This window comes from Crocodylus siamensis, chromosome 5 (assembly GCF_052110815.1).
Source record: "Crocodylus siamensis isolate JL-2025a chromosome 5, ASM5211081v1, whole genome shotgun sequence".
Taxonomy (NCBI): Eukaryota; Metazoa; Chordata; order Crocodylia; family Crocodylidae; genus Crocodylus; species Crocodylus siamensis.
Window position 1 is genome coordinate 185529187 of NC_143399.1, and position 16958 is coordinate 185546144.

General features: G+C 45.8%; 1 protein-coding gene across 4 annotated transcripts in view; it reads left to right on the plus strand.

Annotated features, from left to right (window-relative positions):
• Positions 1–395: 395 nt before the first annotated feature.
• Positions 396–16958, plus strand: part of JCAD (junctional cadherin 5 associated) — a 94979-nt gene continuing 78416 nt past the window's right edge. Inside the window, exon 1 of one of the 4 annotated variants that reach the window (XM_090047495.1) lies at positions 396–530. The gene's annotated coding sequence lies outside the window, so the exon portion shown is untranslated. Of the gene's footprint in view, positions 531–1551; positions 1675–16958 lie in introns of those variants that run through there. The other 3 variants (XM_090047504.1, XM_090047502.1, XM_090047497.1) reach the window with 3 other exon arrangements.

Sequence of the window (16958 nt, forward strand, 5' to 3'; positions counted from 1 at the left end):
ATGAAACGCATGCTGACAGGTGTTAGGAACATTAGTTTAGGAGATTTGGTACCTTGTACAGGTTATTCTGTATAGTTCATCTGCTGTCTCTCTCGTGTCAGTATCTAGCATGAAATTCCACACATGCCTCTTATTTAAGAAAGAACACAAGACTATGTTATCTTATTCCTCTGGAATTTTCCACAGTTATTTAGCATGTTAGTTTAAGCATAATTGGTGTGAGGACTCTTGAAATTTATATCTCAGAAGTTGTTATTTATATCGGGCTTAGAGTAGTTCATTTCAGTTGAGGTAAACGTGAAGCATTAGATTGCAAACGTACCTAATCCATCTCTCCTCCCCCATGACTAGAAATCCTGTGGTTAAAATAACACAGCCTCTATTCAGAGCACAAACTTAGAGCCGCTAGCTGAAGCAGACTTGGGATTTACAGAACTCTCAGCAGATGAGCCTGGTAGGGTGTTTTGGTTTTTTTAATCCTATTTCTGATCCACAAGAGGAAGCTACGATCTCTCCAATTTGCATTCAAGGTAAAGATTTCTTGCAATCCATATCTGTGAAAATGTTGTTGTAAAAATGTTGTTACCAAGGCTTCTTGCTATCTTAGTAAATGACTTCACAATCTTTAACTGTTAATATGGTTTTGTGGCTATTTCCCTACAAGGGTGAAATGATGATCTTGCACAGGAGGAAAGCAGCAGTGATTTTTCTGTCACATGTTAAAGAGGCTGAATATTTAGAGAGTAGATGACATAGGGGTTTTGTGCAGTAATAAAACTGGCTTTTATTGTGGCAAGTCTGACTAAACCTAAACGAGGACCCTGATTTTGTTGTGTTAAATATTAAGTGCAGTCACTGTCAGGCTTGTCTGATCAGCGTAACCTCCATGCAAACAGCTGAATCTGCATATTGTAACATCACACTGTTTCCGGAGTATATTAGTGCTATTACAATATCAGAGCTATGCATATTGGAGTATTTTGATGCAACATTACTAGCTAATTACATGCCTCTATCTGCTGTGTTGCAGACAAGGACACAGTGCATTTTGTAAAGGAACATCTCTTTCTTGAAAACCTATTTTATTATGAAATGCAGAGATGAAATATAATGTTCCAAGGACTGTTTGAAGAAGTGCATTCACAGTATTGAAATGTATAAAGTCCACCTGGCCCTACCTCTCTGCAGCTCCCCCATACTGTAGACCATGAAGGATGGATCCTTGGTCTGAAATCAGTGGCTGCACCATCTGAGAACATGGTAAATGTCCATTACTTTGCTAACCCCCCCACCCTTTTTTTTTAATATTGACTTCCTAATCCCCATGCACTTCACTGGCTATTCTCCCTAATAGTATATGCACCAGACAAATGTTGCTACAGGTGGCATTTGGAGTCTTCCAGCCCATTCACGAGAATGTCCCACTTCAAACTCAGAGGCTGGCTTGCTCCAAGTCTCTCCCCTCCCCAGTTTGATAATACTAAGCTCTTGCAATGCATCAGCCTATGTATGTTGTTCACAGTGGCCCTCATCTGCCTTGCCCCTCCAGCTCCCACCAACCCGATTCTTTTGAACTCCATTGGCTTTATGGAAAATGACCAGATCCTGATGGCAAAGTCAGGTCTCATCCCACAATTCTTCAACCCCCGCTAAAAAGCTGCTGGGATAGCAAAGGTATGCACGTTGCTAAAACTGACAGCACTTCTGTCTTGTAAAGAGAAATGCCATTTTATCTCTTGGTCCTGCTGCTCGCTTTGTTGAGTGGGAAAACAGAGAACTATAATGAATACAAATGCACAGTTTTTAGTGATCACCATGAACAGTAAACCATACTAAAGCAGCAGCTTGGAAGAGAGTGTATATGCTCAGAACAAAGAAATGTGGTCGGGCAGCAACTATAACATTTCTATATAGAAAGTCGAGCTGATGTCATTTTAGCTTCACAGGCTAGTGCCAAGAATTCTAAGTTCCATATCAAGATTCATTGAAAAACCCCCACATACTCGCAATTTGTTCATGTGGAAAAATGAACGTTTATGGAAAATATGTATGGGATCTGCCAGATGAGCGTGTGTTGCTTTATTTTTTTTAATTAATTTTGAATACATTTGTTCAGAGAGCTATTCTGTGTTACTGTCAGCTGCCTTTACCCAAGAAAGAAGCAGCTCAAATGTGAGTATTATGGAGGGATGACTGTTTCAGGAAAACAGAATGTTATATAGGCAGAGATGGAGGGGTAGGAAGAACTGTCAAGGGCACAAAAGGCTCATTCTTGCCACTGAATTAGTTTTCTGCCAGTGACATCCAGACATTGATAAGATGCAGATGAATGGAATAGCTCACAAGCTTCTATCTTTCTACTACGTGAATGATGCTATAGGCGGGGCTGGTAACCCTGCCTGTTAAGGTTGCCCAACACTTCCCACTCTCTAAGACCCTGTTTTCAGTTGCTTATAATTTAGTCAGTCTAACTGCTTAAGCTGATTATTTTCCCATGTTGGGTGTCTGCCTCAGGCTGAATTCTTTGTGGAAAATTTCAGCCAAAACCGTTCAACTGTTTGAGTGGGGAAAAATGAGCTGTTTTTTTCAATGTTAAAACGTTTTTTGCAATCCTCTACAGTATTTGAAAAGCATGGCATCACAAGAGCTTTGAAGTGAGAATTTAAAATTTGGCCAGGTGCTGGTCCTTGTCTTGCCCATGAAAAGTGTTCCAAGATATGGTCAGTGATAAGACTTAAAAAAATCACAGTTTGTAGGTGTTCAGTAGAGACTTGCTAGAGTTCAGCATTTTGTCCTCACTTAGTGTGCTCCAGCCCCTCACAGTTGCTATGAGTGACTGCTTGCATTATGTCTGCAGAGCAGCTGAACGTCTTCCAGCCCTAGGCTACAAGGGTGAAGCCGGGCTTACCTTGTAGTGGCTGTCCCAGCTGCTCCCAACAGGGATGGGCTGCACTCTGGAACTGATGGGGAGGAGCCCATCTCTTCTCAGTGACCCCTCACTGGCGCGCAGGTAGAGTGGTGAAGGGAGGTGTTGGGTTCAAAGGCAGAGGGGCCACGAATTGGACGGGGGGCATGACAGGGCCGAGCTGAGCTGTTGGATTTCAGAAAGAACCTGGAGGACCCAGGAATGGGACTACAGGCTGATAGGGAGTGGTGGCTGGGACAGCCTGGGAAAAACTAATCTGGGGATAGGGAAATGGGAGGAGGAAATCAGGAGACTAGTAGTCTTGGGCAAAGAAGGAGAACTGAGATTGGATGAAGAACTGGCATGGCAAGTAGGGGAGACTAGGTCTAGAGCAGAGAGTGAAACTAGAATTTACGTGGCTTCGATGCTGAGACTGGGATTGCAAACCAAAGGAGGGGGAGCCTAGGTTGGCTCACTTAAGAGAGTGGGACTGGGAGGAGGAGCCAGTAGCAGAGCAGATAAAAAAGCTTGGGACAGGCTGGTGGTGATGAGGAAGGAAGGGGACAAGCCTGGGAGGAATGAGCAGAGCAGTCTGTGCCCGCTGTGTTTCCCTCCCAGACCTAGAAAGGGACCTGAGATTCCTGAGTCTTCCCATTCTCTGATGAGAGTAAATCAGGGGTGGGCAAAATACGGCTTGGCCTTTGTGCAGCCCACAGCAGGTCCCTCAGTCCCGCCTGACCCAAGCGCCATCCAGCCCCTGGTGCATCCTGCCATCCTCTGGACACACAGTGGGGCTGGAGTGGCTCTACAACTAGACTGCCTTTCTAGGCAGCCCAGGTGGCAGCTTCTCCCCCTTACCACTGCCAGGCGGTTCTTGCTGTAGCTTTCCAGAACCCATGCTCAACAGCTTACCAAAACTCATTAAGCGGCCCTCCAGCTGAAATAATTGCCTGTCCCTGCAGTAAATACATACTGGCAAAGTGTCTTATCCCATTCTAGTGCTGGTCAGCATAAACAATAACCACCTGCTTCTTCTATTGGATACACATAAGGAAGAACTTATTTACTGTCCGAGTCCCCAAGGTTTGGAATAGTTTGCCACCAGAGGTGGTTCAAGCACCTACTCTGAAGGCCTTCAAGAGACATCTGGATGTTTATCTTGCTGGGATCCTATGATCTCTGCTGACTTCCTGCCCCTGGAGCAGGGGACTGGACTCAATGATCTTCTGAGGTCCCTTCCAGCCCTAGTGTCTATGAAATCTATGAAATCTGTTAGATCACACACCAGAGATCACAGAATCATAGAAGTCAGGTTGGAAGGGACCCTGTAGATCTTGAAGTCTGACACTCCCCCTGGGCAGGAGAAAAATTGGGCTCAAATGACTCCAGCCAGGTAGGCATCAAGCCTCTTCTTAAAGACCCCCAGGGTAGGAGCCAGCAACCCTTGGAAGTTGGTTCCAGATCCTAGCCGCCCTGACTGTGAAGTAGTTCTTACGGATGTCTAATCTAAACCTCCTCTCCAACAACTTGTGGTCGTTATGCCTTGTTATGCCAGGGGGCGCTAGGGGAAACAAGGTCTCTCTCAAACCCTTCTGGTCCCCCCTAGTGAGTTTATAGACAGTCACCAGGTCCCCCCTCAGCCTTCACTTGTGAAGGTTGAACAGGTTCAGGTCCCGCAGTCTCTCATTGTAGGGTCTGCCCTGTTGTCCCTGGATCATGTGGGTGGCCCTCCTCTGGACCCTCTCAATGTTGTCCACATCCCTCCTGAAGTGGGGCGCCCAGAACTGGACACAGTACTCCAGCTGTGGCCTGACCAGTGTTGCATAGAGGGGGAGGATCACCTCCTTGACCCTACTTGAGATGCACTTGTGGATACACAACAAGGTCCGGTTAGCCCTGCCAACCGTGACCTCGCATTGTCGGCCATGTTCATCTTGGAGTCACTAATGACTCCAAGGTCCCTTTCTGCCTCCGTGCTCTCAAGAAGGGTGTTTCCCATCTTATAAGTGCGCTTCTGGTTCCTACTGCCCAAGTGCAGCACCCTGCACTTGTCAGTATTGAAGTGCATCCTGTTTTTGTTAGCCCACCCCTGTAACCTATCCGGGTCTTGCTGCAGTCTTTCCCTCCCTACTAGCGTGCTCGCCTCACCCCAAATTTTGGTATCATCAGCAACTTTAAACAGGTTGCTTTTCACCCCGTCATCCAAATTGCTGATAAAGAAATTGAACAGTGCGGGCCCAAGGACCAAGTCCTGGGGGACTCCGCTGCCCACTTCTCCCCAGGTCAAATATGACCCATCCACCACCACCCTCTGAGTGCGACCCTTCAGCCAATCTGCAATCCATCTGACTGTGTAGGCATCAATGCCACAGTTGCCTAGTTTTTTAATGAGGATGGGGTTGGAGACGGTGTCAAAGACCTTGCTGAAGTCCAGAAAGACTACGTCCACGGTGACACCTGCATTCAGTGTTTTTGTGATCTGATCATAAAAGGCAATCAGGTTGGTCTGACATGACCTGCCCCTAATGAAACTGTGCTGGTTGCCCTTGAGCATCATCCCTGAAGCTGGCCCATCGCAGATGTGCTCCTTGATGATCTTCTTAAAGAGTTTCCCTAGGATTGAGGTAAGACTGGCGGGCCTATAGTTGCCCAGGTCCTCCCTCCTCCCTTTTTTAAAGATGGGGACCATGCTGGCTATCTTCCAATTATCTGGCACCTGGCCCGAGCACCACGAGCGCTCATAAAGCCGTTCCAAGGGCCCTGCAATAACCCCTGCTAGCTCCCTCAACACCCTGGGGTGGAGAGCATCTGCACCCGCTGATTTGACACGTCCAGCCCCTCCAGAAGCTCTCTAACCTGATCCTCCCCAGCGTGAGGTCTGGAGGCATTCCCCTCGAGTCTGTCTTGCATCATGGTGGGGGAGTCCTGGTCCCTGCACAAGAAAACCTAGATCTCTGTGATGAATCTAAGGACTCAAATCCTGATAATTTAAACTAACTGGGTGTCAATAGGAAGGAATTTCTAGGGTTACTTTTATCCATACAATCAATGGATACCTTTCATCTGGCTCCCTCAGTGGCTTACTGCGCCATCTTTAAAAAGGGAATTGTGCCATGCTTCCTTCAGAAGGGTGTTGTGAAAATAAGTTAATTACTACTTGTAAATTACACAGACCCTGGAGGAATGAACAGCAGGTGGAAATTCCATGAAGGAATTCATATTTGTGTATTCGGAGCCAGGCTTGAATATTGTGCAGTAAATAAGGCAGAGGGCCATGCACCAGAAAAGAAAGCACAATACTGAAGACCTGCTCATCCAGTGTGTAGCCTTCTGTTCCATTCACAGCATGGGGTTTCATGGAAAACAGGAGCATGTGATCATCTAATCAAAGGCTGTTTAATTGCATAGTACAAGTGGGCTGAGTTAAGGATGTATAGGAAACCTTAATTCTGGCACTTCCTAACTTCTGAATGATTGACTGTAGAGCCTTAAGAGTGTCCTTTTAAAGTGTGGATGATTTTTTGGGGGGGGTTTTCCCTATGGATCGTAACTTATAAAACAGAGTCCCTGACCATCTGATGCAGCTTCCAAATTCAATCCTAGGTAACATGGGTGGCTATAGGATTTTGAAAGGGGCTGCAGTCAATGAGGCCTATAATAATATATATTTTTTCCAATTAAAAATAAACTAGAAGTTTTGCTAACATGCTATGGGCCTAGGGCTATATTATTCAGTTTAAGAGCGAAGCAAAAACAATTGTAACTTCATTGGAATGTGCATTAACTTGCTATATCATATATTATGTATAAAAACACAATAAAGTAGGCAAAAATAATCAAAAGATGTTGTTTCACTAGTCATGTAGTCATTAGAATTTAATGTACATCTTTCTTCAGATTCATGAAACACGTCTAACCTTGAGTATTTTGATGGTGTGTCCAATGCTTCACTGAAAGTTATTTCAACACTTGAGTTAACACTTCTACCTAGAGATAAAACCAGACTGCAGGGCTGTGAAATAGGAGCTGTATTACCAGGAGTCACTAGCAGACAGCAGAATGGCAAAAGAAAAGACAGCTTAATTAGTGGACCATTGAAACCATTAAATGTGCTTTAAAACCTGTGGAATGAAGAGTTGAGAAGGAATTGGGTAGATGATTGAGCCATTAAGTCAGTTGACTCCCTCAGCACTGCCTGAAAAGAAATATAGCTGCCACTGATAGGGAGGTTTGCTTTTAAACTTTAGGTGGACCAGGAAATAAAGCGGGGTGCAACTGTACCACTGTCCTGCCCTACCAGTGTGTTGTCCCCTTCTCCTCTCCCCGGGGATCTGCCCCTGCTAGTTATGTAATTACATCTGCAGTTTCAATTGGATGCAGTTTTTCTTTCACTTTCTTCTCTTTCTTGTTGCGTAGTGTTACTATGTCTTTACAGCTTCAGAGTTTAGGGATGAATGAATGTAGTCCTTGGCAGGGATAATTCAGACAGCACTGCCAAATCAGCAGCTCCAGGGGACTTTGCTCATAAGAGTGCATTTCCACATAGGTAAATTGAGGATTTTGTAAAAGGGTGAATGGGAGCACCAACTGGCGCTACAGCAGTGGCTGCACACCTTGCTCAGCCTCCCAGACTTAGGTCCCCGAATCAGGTAAGAATCGCACACATCCCACACTCAGCACCCCGTCCTGTTTCCACTCCCCTTCCCTGCCTGCCACTCCCACTATCCCTGGCTGATCCGAGGGAAGGTGGGGGGGAGAGCTCCTAAGTGACTCCAGCAGCAGTAGATGGGTTTCTGCTTCCTGCCCATGCCCCCAAGGGTTTTTTTCTGATGGCCTGGAAGCAGGCTTGGGGAATCTCCCTGCTGCCACCACTGCTGAGTCCAGCTCCCTCTACAGCCTGGCTAGAATGGGGCAGGAGCATCTCTGGAGCTCCCCCATCCCTGGGTCATCCAGAGAGGGTGGAGGAAGTGGCAGTGATGGGCAGGGGTGGGGAACTGTTGCTGAGCCTGGAGGGGAAGTGGTTGGGGCAGGGGAGTCCTCAGTCCTTTAAAAAGTCCTCAGCTGCTGCTCCTGGTGACATGGTCCAAAATGGGGTGTGACTGTATCACAATGCCCCGTCTGGATCCACCCATGTATCTCCTCCTAAACTAGAATGGGATAATTATGCCTTATATGTACTGTAGAAAACAAACCACTCTGCTTTAGTTTCAGAATTCTGTAATAACTTGAGCACCTTGGGGAGTTGAGATGTATCCTTTATTGCAGCCTGACCCATGGTTACACCATAGCTCGCACCCTGCCATCTAAGAAAAACATTCCAGCCAGTGTTCCCCTAACTTCATTTCTAAAAACATGCACACCAGTTCTGGACAACTTCCCTGTTGTTGTCCTGTATTGGAACTTTTCCCTGGTTTAAGATTAGGGGGTGAATCCTGTACAGTCTAACCTATACTAAAGGTGTTCTGAGAGGCTGAATCATTACTATTGTCAGGTGATATCATCATCATCATAGCACCTTAGCATTTTTAGCCATCATGTTGGACAAAACCCTGCTGAGCCAGAGCAAAGGTCGACATAGCTGAATATCCTGTCTCTAGCAGTGGCAACTACAGGATGCTTTAGAGGAAGAGTATAAGAACCAGGGTACATATAGAGTAATCCATCCCATGTCAGCCCTCTCCCAACAGCCATTTACCAGTAGCGATCTCAGAAAACCAGTCGCTTAATTTTTTATCAGTTTTGGTTTATATGCAGAATGGGAATGGAGTATGTTGGGTGCAGAAAAATAATGACATAATTTTGTGGATATCTCTGGAAGCTGTTCCAAAACATGCAGGACAGCTTTAAAGAGAGCATAGTGGTGCTAGTCTGAAAATAGAGCAAGTGGACACTGAGGCTGGTACCATAGAACAAACCAGGGCAGGATATCCCTCTGCTAAAGGAGATCTGATAGGTGAGGTAGAAATTAACTATGAAGAGCTGCAAAGGGTGCCTGTGTGATGTTGAAGGGTTTATGTGAAAACTCTTAAAGAAGAAATCATTACAGTATTATATATGTTATGGTTGCTGTTTGTTTACTCTATTTTGGAAGGGCATCGTGTGACCGTGGAAGTGGTGGACAGATATCACACCTTGTTTGCTGGACTGCAGGCAGTATTGTGCCCGCTGCAATTATTAAATGGTATAAGCATTCTCGGACAACGCCAGAAGAGCACTTCTCTTTTAATCTACAACACTTGCTATTCCAGACCGTTCATTGCTAACAGTAAAAAATGCAATAGTTAATAGGGCTGTGCAAAGCTTCGGGTGGTAATCCAATTGGGAGGAGATTTGGCCTGATTCGGTGGCTAAATCGCCAAATCCAAATCAAATTGGGGGACCAATTTAAAGGTCCAAATTGATTCAAAACTCTCCAAATCTTCAGAAAAGATTTGGAGAGCTTTGGTGATTTGGTGGCTACATCAGGGAGCTGCAGCTGACTCCAAGTACTGGTAAGTACTAGGGTTGGGAAAAGGGGGGCGGGGACCATTGCGAGGGACCCCTGTCAGCCCCCCCCCCGCCCCAGCTCCATACTTTAAAGAAAAGCCCTGGTGCTCACTGGGTGCTGCCAGGTAGGGGAGGTGATCCCTGCTGTCCCCCCACTGCCCCACACTGCATGGGGGGCTCTGCCATGAGCCCCCTGATGCTCCACTGCTCCCCTAGTGCCCCCATGAGTGCCCCACCTGGGCCAGCTCCAACCTTTTAAGAAAAAAAAATGAAAAAAGCCCCAGAGACTCTCTGTTTCTGCAGCAGCCTTGGGGTTTTGGGGGCTCATATAGGCCCCCCCATGTGGTGCAGGGCAGTGGGGTCACCCCTCACTGGCAGGAGCAGTGGTTTTTTTGGTTGTTTTTTTTCTTAAAGGGCCAGAGCTGACCTGGGTGGGGCACCCACTGGGGGACTGGGGGAGCGGGGGGGATACAGGGGGGCAGTGGGTGGCAGCAGGGATCGCCCTTTGCCCACCAGCACCCAGGGACCCGGGGTTCTTTTCTTTTCTTTTTTTTTCACAAAACCCGGGAGCTGGGGCAGCCATTGCTGGGCTGGCAGAGGTGTGGGGGATGGGCCTAGCTGATTCAGTGATTCAGCTGCTGCCAAATCTCCAAATCAGATTCGACCAAATTGAATCGGGACAGTGGTTCAAATATTCACATATTCTCTCTCTTTTCTGACTTTGTAAGCCAGATCCTCTAATCTGGGTTGTCTGTGAGTGGCACAGCTCAGACGCTAGGGCAGGTGTACAAATGTGTGTTTAAGCCACATAAAGGATCTGGGGACCATATATCTACTAAACATAAGACCATTCCAAGAAACAGCTTAGAGTATTCTTGTGACTGGTCTAAGTTATTCAAAGGGATGTTTCAGGACAGCAGAGATAACCAAGGCATGGGACACCTTATTTTTCTCCAGTCCTGTCCCCTATACCATAGCCTAGGGAGGAACATGGCATACAGGCATTTATTTCAGCCCTACACCATACAGGATTTGCTAGGGTAGTCAGGTCTGTCGGTTCAGTGGCTTCATACCAGGAGACTGGCACAAAGCAACCACAGCTGGCTCCAGAAACTCTGTCACTTTACTATCTAGTGGGTTGAGGTCGTGGGCAGAACTCGAATTTTGACAAGAGGGATGGGATGGCGAAGTGCATCATCACATATACGACACATTTTCCCCCCAGTTAAAATAAACTAGAAGCTTTACTAGTATGCTAGGGGCCTAGGGCTGTATTATTCAGTTTAAAATTGGAAATAAATAAATAACTTAATTGGAATGAGTGAAGATAATCTGCAGGGCTGTAAAATAGAAGCTTTATTACCAAGAGCAGCCAACAGACAGCAGAAGTGCAGAGCAAAGGGTAGCTTGATTTTTAAAAGGAGAGGACCATTAACACCTATGGAATAAAGAGTTTAGAATGGATCAGGTAGACTATTATGTGCCATGAAGTTGATTGACTCTCTCAGCAATGCTGCTGCCACTGCCAGGTATTTGGTTTTAAACTTTGGATGGCACAGGAATCAGAGAGGTGCAAGTGCACCCCTGCCGACCCACCGTGGATCTATCTCTGGATGAGGGGTTTGTTCAGGAGACTACTACAGAAGGGATTTTGTCTTTCTCTGCTGAACATTGTTGTTACAACAATCTTCACCTTCCAAAAATAGTTTTCTGTATTAAAAATGCCATATTAAAGGCTTCATGTTACTGTAACACAACCACTAAATCTGTGGCTGTGAGACTAGAAAGGAGCCCTGCATTTCAGGGTTAACACAGAAAAAAACAACTCATAAGACAGAATTTGTTTTTATTGCCCTGTGCTTCTGTTCAGAGGACTGAATACAGGACTGTTATCAGAATAGAACAATAGCTGGCCTTATTCTGGCAGAATAGGGTGGATAGTTAGATGACTAATTACTAGACTCCCACTAAAAATGTGCTTTAGATACGTGCTTTCATTTTTGTGCCGCAAACACTCTTTCCACCTCTGAAACATGAGGCAAGCTGAGACCTGGTCCACACTGTAGCATATTGTTTAAAGGAGAGGAGGCCTGTAGAAGGCAAGAGTTCAGGAAGTTCAGAGAGTCCCATTACTAGGGATGGAAGAATCAGGAAGGGAAGGAGCAGTGAGGAACAAACCATGGGACATGAGACACATGAAGGGAATTTTGCTTCAGTTCTTAACCGATGTGATCTGGACAATGCAAATTTGGATGTACATGCAGACTTGAAGATCATAGTCTCTTCTTGAGAATACAGAAATCTGGAGAAATGAGCAGCAACCTAGGACAGCAAGGATTGTGTGAGGATGATCATTCTTTGCACTGCTTAGTCATGCCTTCCCTTCAGGGAGTCGGTTCTTGATTTTTCAGACATGCCGAAGTTCTGTTCAGATCAGTGATGAAATTATCTATGCTGATAAGGACTCTCCAGTAAATTTGTATCGAAAGACAGATTCAAGTTCTGATTTTGCACACACCTATATTTTGGGCTTATTTCTAAAAATAAAATTTATCACTTGCCTGAAAATTGCCTAGGTAAACTATAGGGAAGAAAATCTAATATGTGCATGCCTCTAATGTCAAAAGCACTGAGGTTTTGCTATTGGGTAAAACCTATAGAGATGCATTCTTTTTTCCTTAGGGATGCAGTCCTTGAGCATAGCATAGTCTCATTCTCTGTTCTTGCTTTCTCTCTTGTTTTGCAGGTACTGTAGCTGGCTGTTTAGGTTGTCAGTATGTTCTACCTTTAGGAAAGAAAGCACCTCACTTTGTTAAAGCTCTGATACAGTGTGGTGTTTGCACTGTGCTATGCTACACTGCACACAGATAACTCTAGCCCTGTGGCTAAAGGGAACCAGAGATACTGAAACCCCAAAATCTTGTGATTGCCATCCCTGTACTGCATGCAGACCACAACAGTTAAAACAAAAAAGGATTTAGAACTTCCAGCCCATCTAGTATCAGGGCGTAACCATCTTGCCGGTATCAAACTGCTGCCATAACACATGATGGAGCATGAATTGACATACTTCCCTTCATCTTCTCCTGCACACACAGACTGATGAAGGGCTGCTATATTATCCATTGTAAGCTGGCTATTTGCACAGGACAGTATTCACACTAGTGGGCTAACTTCTGAGCTTATCAGTGAACAAGCTCGCTGATTTAGACAAAGCTGAAGATGTATGTCTATGCAAAATGGCCTTTGATTACCGTGTATTCAACATCACTACAATCACTCATATCATATCAGTTATATGTCTATACAAGGGCGAGGGGCGGACAATTATTTTGGCTGGAGGACTGCTTAATGAGTTTTGATGAGCTGTAGCCCCACTCCTTGACAGTTGCCCTGCCCCCTGGTCACCATATTGAGATCTGAAGTCCTGTCCCTGATCTTTGCCACCAGAAGTCTCTCCCTTTGTCCCCTGAAATACTCATTTTGAGGGGAGGGTTGCCATCTGAACAAGAAAACAAAACAAATTGTATACTAGAAGTCAAACATCTACTATAACACATTTCAATTCTAACAGAAAAAATATTTTTGTCATGATTTGCATTTGTGTAATGTATATAGGGATGACTGAATAATAGGTAAAAAATGAAGTCTTACTCTTATATTGTGGTGGGGGGGTGTTTGGGGCTGGGTGTATGTGTATGTGTAGGTGCATGTGGGGTTTATGAGAGGTTGTGGCTGTGTGTATGAGCAGGGTATAGGGTATGTTGTAGGGTGTGTGGTGGGGGGGAGAGAGGGTGGGGGAATGTGGAGATCCCCCACACAGAACGCCAGCACGGGCCATGGCACCCCATCCCCACCAGTGGCGGCAGCAGGAGTTGCAGGATCTCATGGTTTGTGCAGGTGCAACTGCCTGGCAGTTCATGGCTTCAGCCAGAGCTGCACATGAAGGCAAGGAGTGCATCAGGCCCCTTTGTTGCATGGGGCTCCACATGGAACACGTGTAGCTCCTAGCACCCATGTGCCACTAAGACAAGCCCTGCGTGAAAGAGCCAGCCGCCACCATGGAAGCAGGGGTGGGACTCCCCTCCACTTCTGACAGAGTCCTGGCAGCTGCATGTGGTGGTGAAGGTAGCCCGGTCCATTGTGCAGGAGGGCTTCCCCCAGTGGCACGCGAGTGCTGAGAGCTGCACGGAGCCCTGTGCAATGAAGGCAGGCCAGGCTAACTTGGTGGCACTCCTTACCACTATGTGCAACTCTAGCCAGAGCCACATGCTACTGGGTGGCAGTGCCTGCATGGGCCACGAGCACCCCGAGTGCCCACTGCCTGCCGCTGCTGCCACTGGCAGTGGGGATTGTGCACCATGGGGGGTAGTGGGGGTGGGTCCCACAGCCCCCTCCCTTCCTCACCCCCACACCCTACCCACCTGAGCTCCATGCTCCCCCTGCCCTGGGCGTGGGCTTGGCACTCTTGCCAGCCCCAGCCCCAGCCCCAGCCCCATGCTCCCCCATCCCAGCTGCTTCCCTAGCTGCTGCCTGGAACCAACACTGCAGCAGGGGCAGGAGGAGGAGCAACTGGACGCCAGGGAAGATGTGTTGGTCTCCCAGCGGCTGTAGCAGTGGCAGCACCCTACTGCGTGCTGGCAGGGCCTGGGCCCTTCTGCGCACCAGGGTGGGAGTGAGGTGCATGGGCTGGGTAAGGTACAATGATGGCCATCTGCAGGATGGATGGAATTGCCTGGTGTGCCTTATTTAGCCCGTGAAGCATATTTTGCCCACCCTGGATCTGTGCTAAGTTTTGAGACATTAGATTTAATATGTAATTATCAATACAGTAACTTTAAAAAACACTATTATTTAATCAGATAGTCTTTCCTTCTTTTTTAATCCATAATGGATCTCCTTCTCTCTCAAACACAGAAGGATATGATTTTTAATGCATCAAAACTGTTTAGGTTCAGCTGGTATTATAAAACCTTCCTTTACTAGGAATCCTTTAAATACTTACCCAAAAAATGGCCACTCAGTCACTCATGTTGATACCTACATTGTTTGAACACCTGTCACCTCAGTCTTCATAGGCAAGGTAAACCCCCAGACCTGGCAGTATAGTCTGGGGAGAACTTGAGCAGCCAACAGTGGCAAAAGAACAGGTTGGGGCTATTTAGAAAAGCTGGATGTCTACAAGTTCAGGAGGCCAGCTGTGATGAACCCCAAGGTGCTGAGGGAGTTGGGAAATGGGATTACAGCGCTTCTGGCCATTATCTTTGAAAACCCATGGCGATTGTGGTGATTCATGACAAAGTTGCTGTTAGATGATTATCACTCGAGGCTCATGGTGTTTGCTTCAGTGTGTTAGGTACTCTATAAACACAGAACAAAAGGACAGTCACTGCTCCAAGGAGCTGATCAATTGAATCCTTAGAGCATGACCATTAGCTGCTATGATCAGAATGCAGATTTACTTTTGGTATTATCAATACCCAGGGATTAAATTATTTAATAATTTCCAGGAAGGAGAATTTTTTTGATCCAGACATCATTATCACTGAAAGCATGCATGGAGGCTTTTATTTTTCTTTCAAAGTTAAATGACCTATCTTGCACATTTTCACCAAGCTAGGTGAAAAATGCACCTAATATTGGTTTTAATTTAAATAACTGACTTTTAACCAAAATCTATTTTATAATAATCTTCAAAAAGGGCATCTGCCTAGTGTAAGACTTTCAAATATTTGGCCCATGGACTGGATTCAGTTTGCAGAATTGTTCCATCTGGCCCACTGGTAGTCTGGTGGGCTACCAGAAGTTGGTGGGCATGGCCACCGGAGCATAGCCTGCCACAGAATTTGTGGTTCCTGGACCCCAGTGGATGTTGCCATTGGTGGCAGGGGTGCAAGTGAGGGTTGTTTAGATACTTCTTGCTTGTCCTGTGGCTGCTCATCCCTGGATCGATGCTGCTGCCCCTTCCTGAACCCCTGGATCCACATTGCTGCCCAGTTTTGAACTCATGCTGCCATCTGTTCCCTAACCTGTGCAACTGTCCACTCCTGAACCCATGCTGATACCCAATCCCTCAAAGGCACTGCTGCCCACTCTCTGACCCACACCACTGCCCACTCCCAGCTCTGCTGCTCATCCCTGCACCCACAGTGCTGGTCCTGAACTCACTATAGCTGCTGCTGACTCCACACATCCAACCGAAGAGGAGTTTTGCAGTCTGGATCAGGTGAGTTTGATGCTCCTAGTCTAGTATTTTTTTCCACATGACTGAAACATCAGAACTGAACTGCAGACTTAGTAATCATAGTGTTTTCTTCTATGTCTGTGAATAGAATCAGGGATGGCATATGTCAAAACGTTCCAACTCAGGTTGTCTAAAGGGAAGCTCCTATGTAAGTGGTATAATTTGCAAAGATATTTAACATTCACATGGGAAAGGGGCAAGCATCCACAGCTCCCCACCCTTTAATTTCAGGACACTCGTTTAGTTGTCTAAATATAGATGTAGGTGCCTAATTCGGGGCACCCACACATTAATAATTTGATTATAATTTTGAAGTTTCCTTAATTTTGATTGCTCTAACTTCACCTGTCTGACTTCAGCTGGAGCTTGTGACTTTTTTGGGGAGGGGTGGAGTTCAGGGTTGGGGGGCACAGAATGTAGTTCACTTCCTAGTAATGTTTAAAGAATGTGCCAGACACCCAGGGAAAATAAACCTTACAGTATTTTTATGAAAACAGACCTAAAGCATGTGCTCGGCAATTCACTTTGAATCTTTCAAATGTAAAAAACACATACTATCCAAAATTAAATTATTACAATGTTGTATGTAAACCAAGAACTAAGTGTGCATCTTCAGATATGGATGCATTTCTATCAGTTTATTTAATTTACTGTCACCTACTCCGTAGCAAGTTTTGCTTGAATCAGTGCGCTAAAAATCAAGTCAGATGGAACTGCCTGGACAGGAGGTTTTCTTAAGTCTTTGCTCTGTCTACCATTATTTTACTTCTCCCATTTTCTTCCATCTTGATGTAAACACTGGGACAAAATCTAGTTTGCCAGCATAGATTTAAGGTGGAAATTGGTCTCTTGATGTGGAAATTGTTAAAGGGAGGAACTCACAATTACGTTTGATCGCCAGTAGTTCAGCTGGTTCTTGTTTTAGGCTCTGAGTTGGTATTCATTTCTAAAGAATAGAAAGAAGCCACGGCACCCCTCTCTCGTTATTTGATCTGGTCCTTTTGTGATGCCATATCTTTACTGTTAATTACATCAAGCCAGATTTCCACTGAGACCATGACAGTAGTACCATCAAACAACAATCTCTCAAGTCCCTCTGAAACCTTCATTTGCCTTTGTAAGCTTAGGGCTTCTCAGTAGAGTCCCTTGTGTGTATAAAATGTATGCTGTAGTTTGATCAAAGTCGTTCCTGACCTGGGTGCACAATTCAGCACACTTCTGATAGTTTTGAATTAAAAAGACAGTCTGTTCTGAGAGCTCCAATGAGCATTACCAGGCAAGTTTCAGTATCAGTCACGTTTTTCTGGTCAACCTACAGGAAGC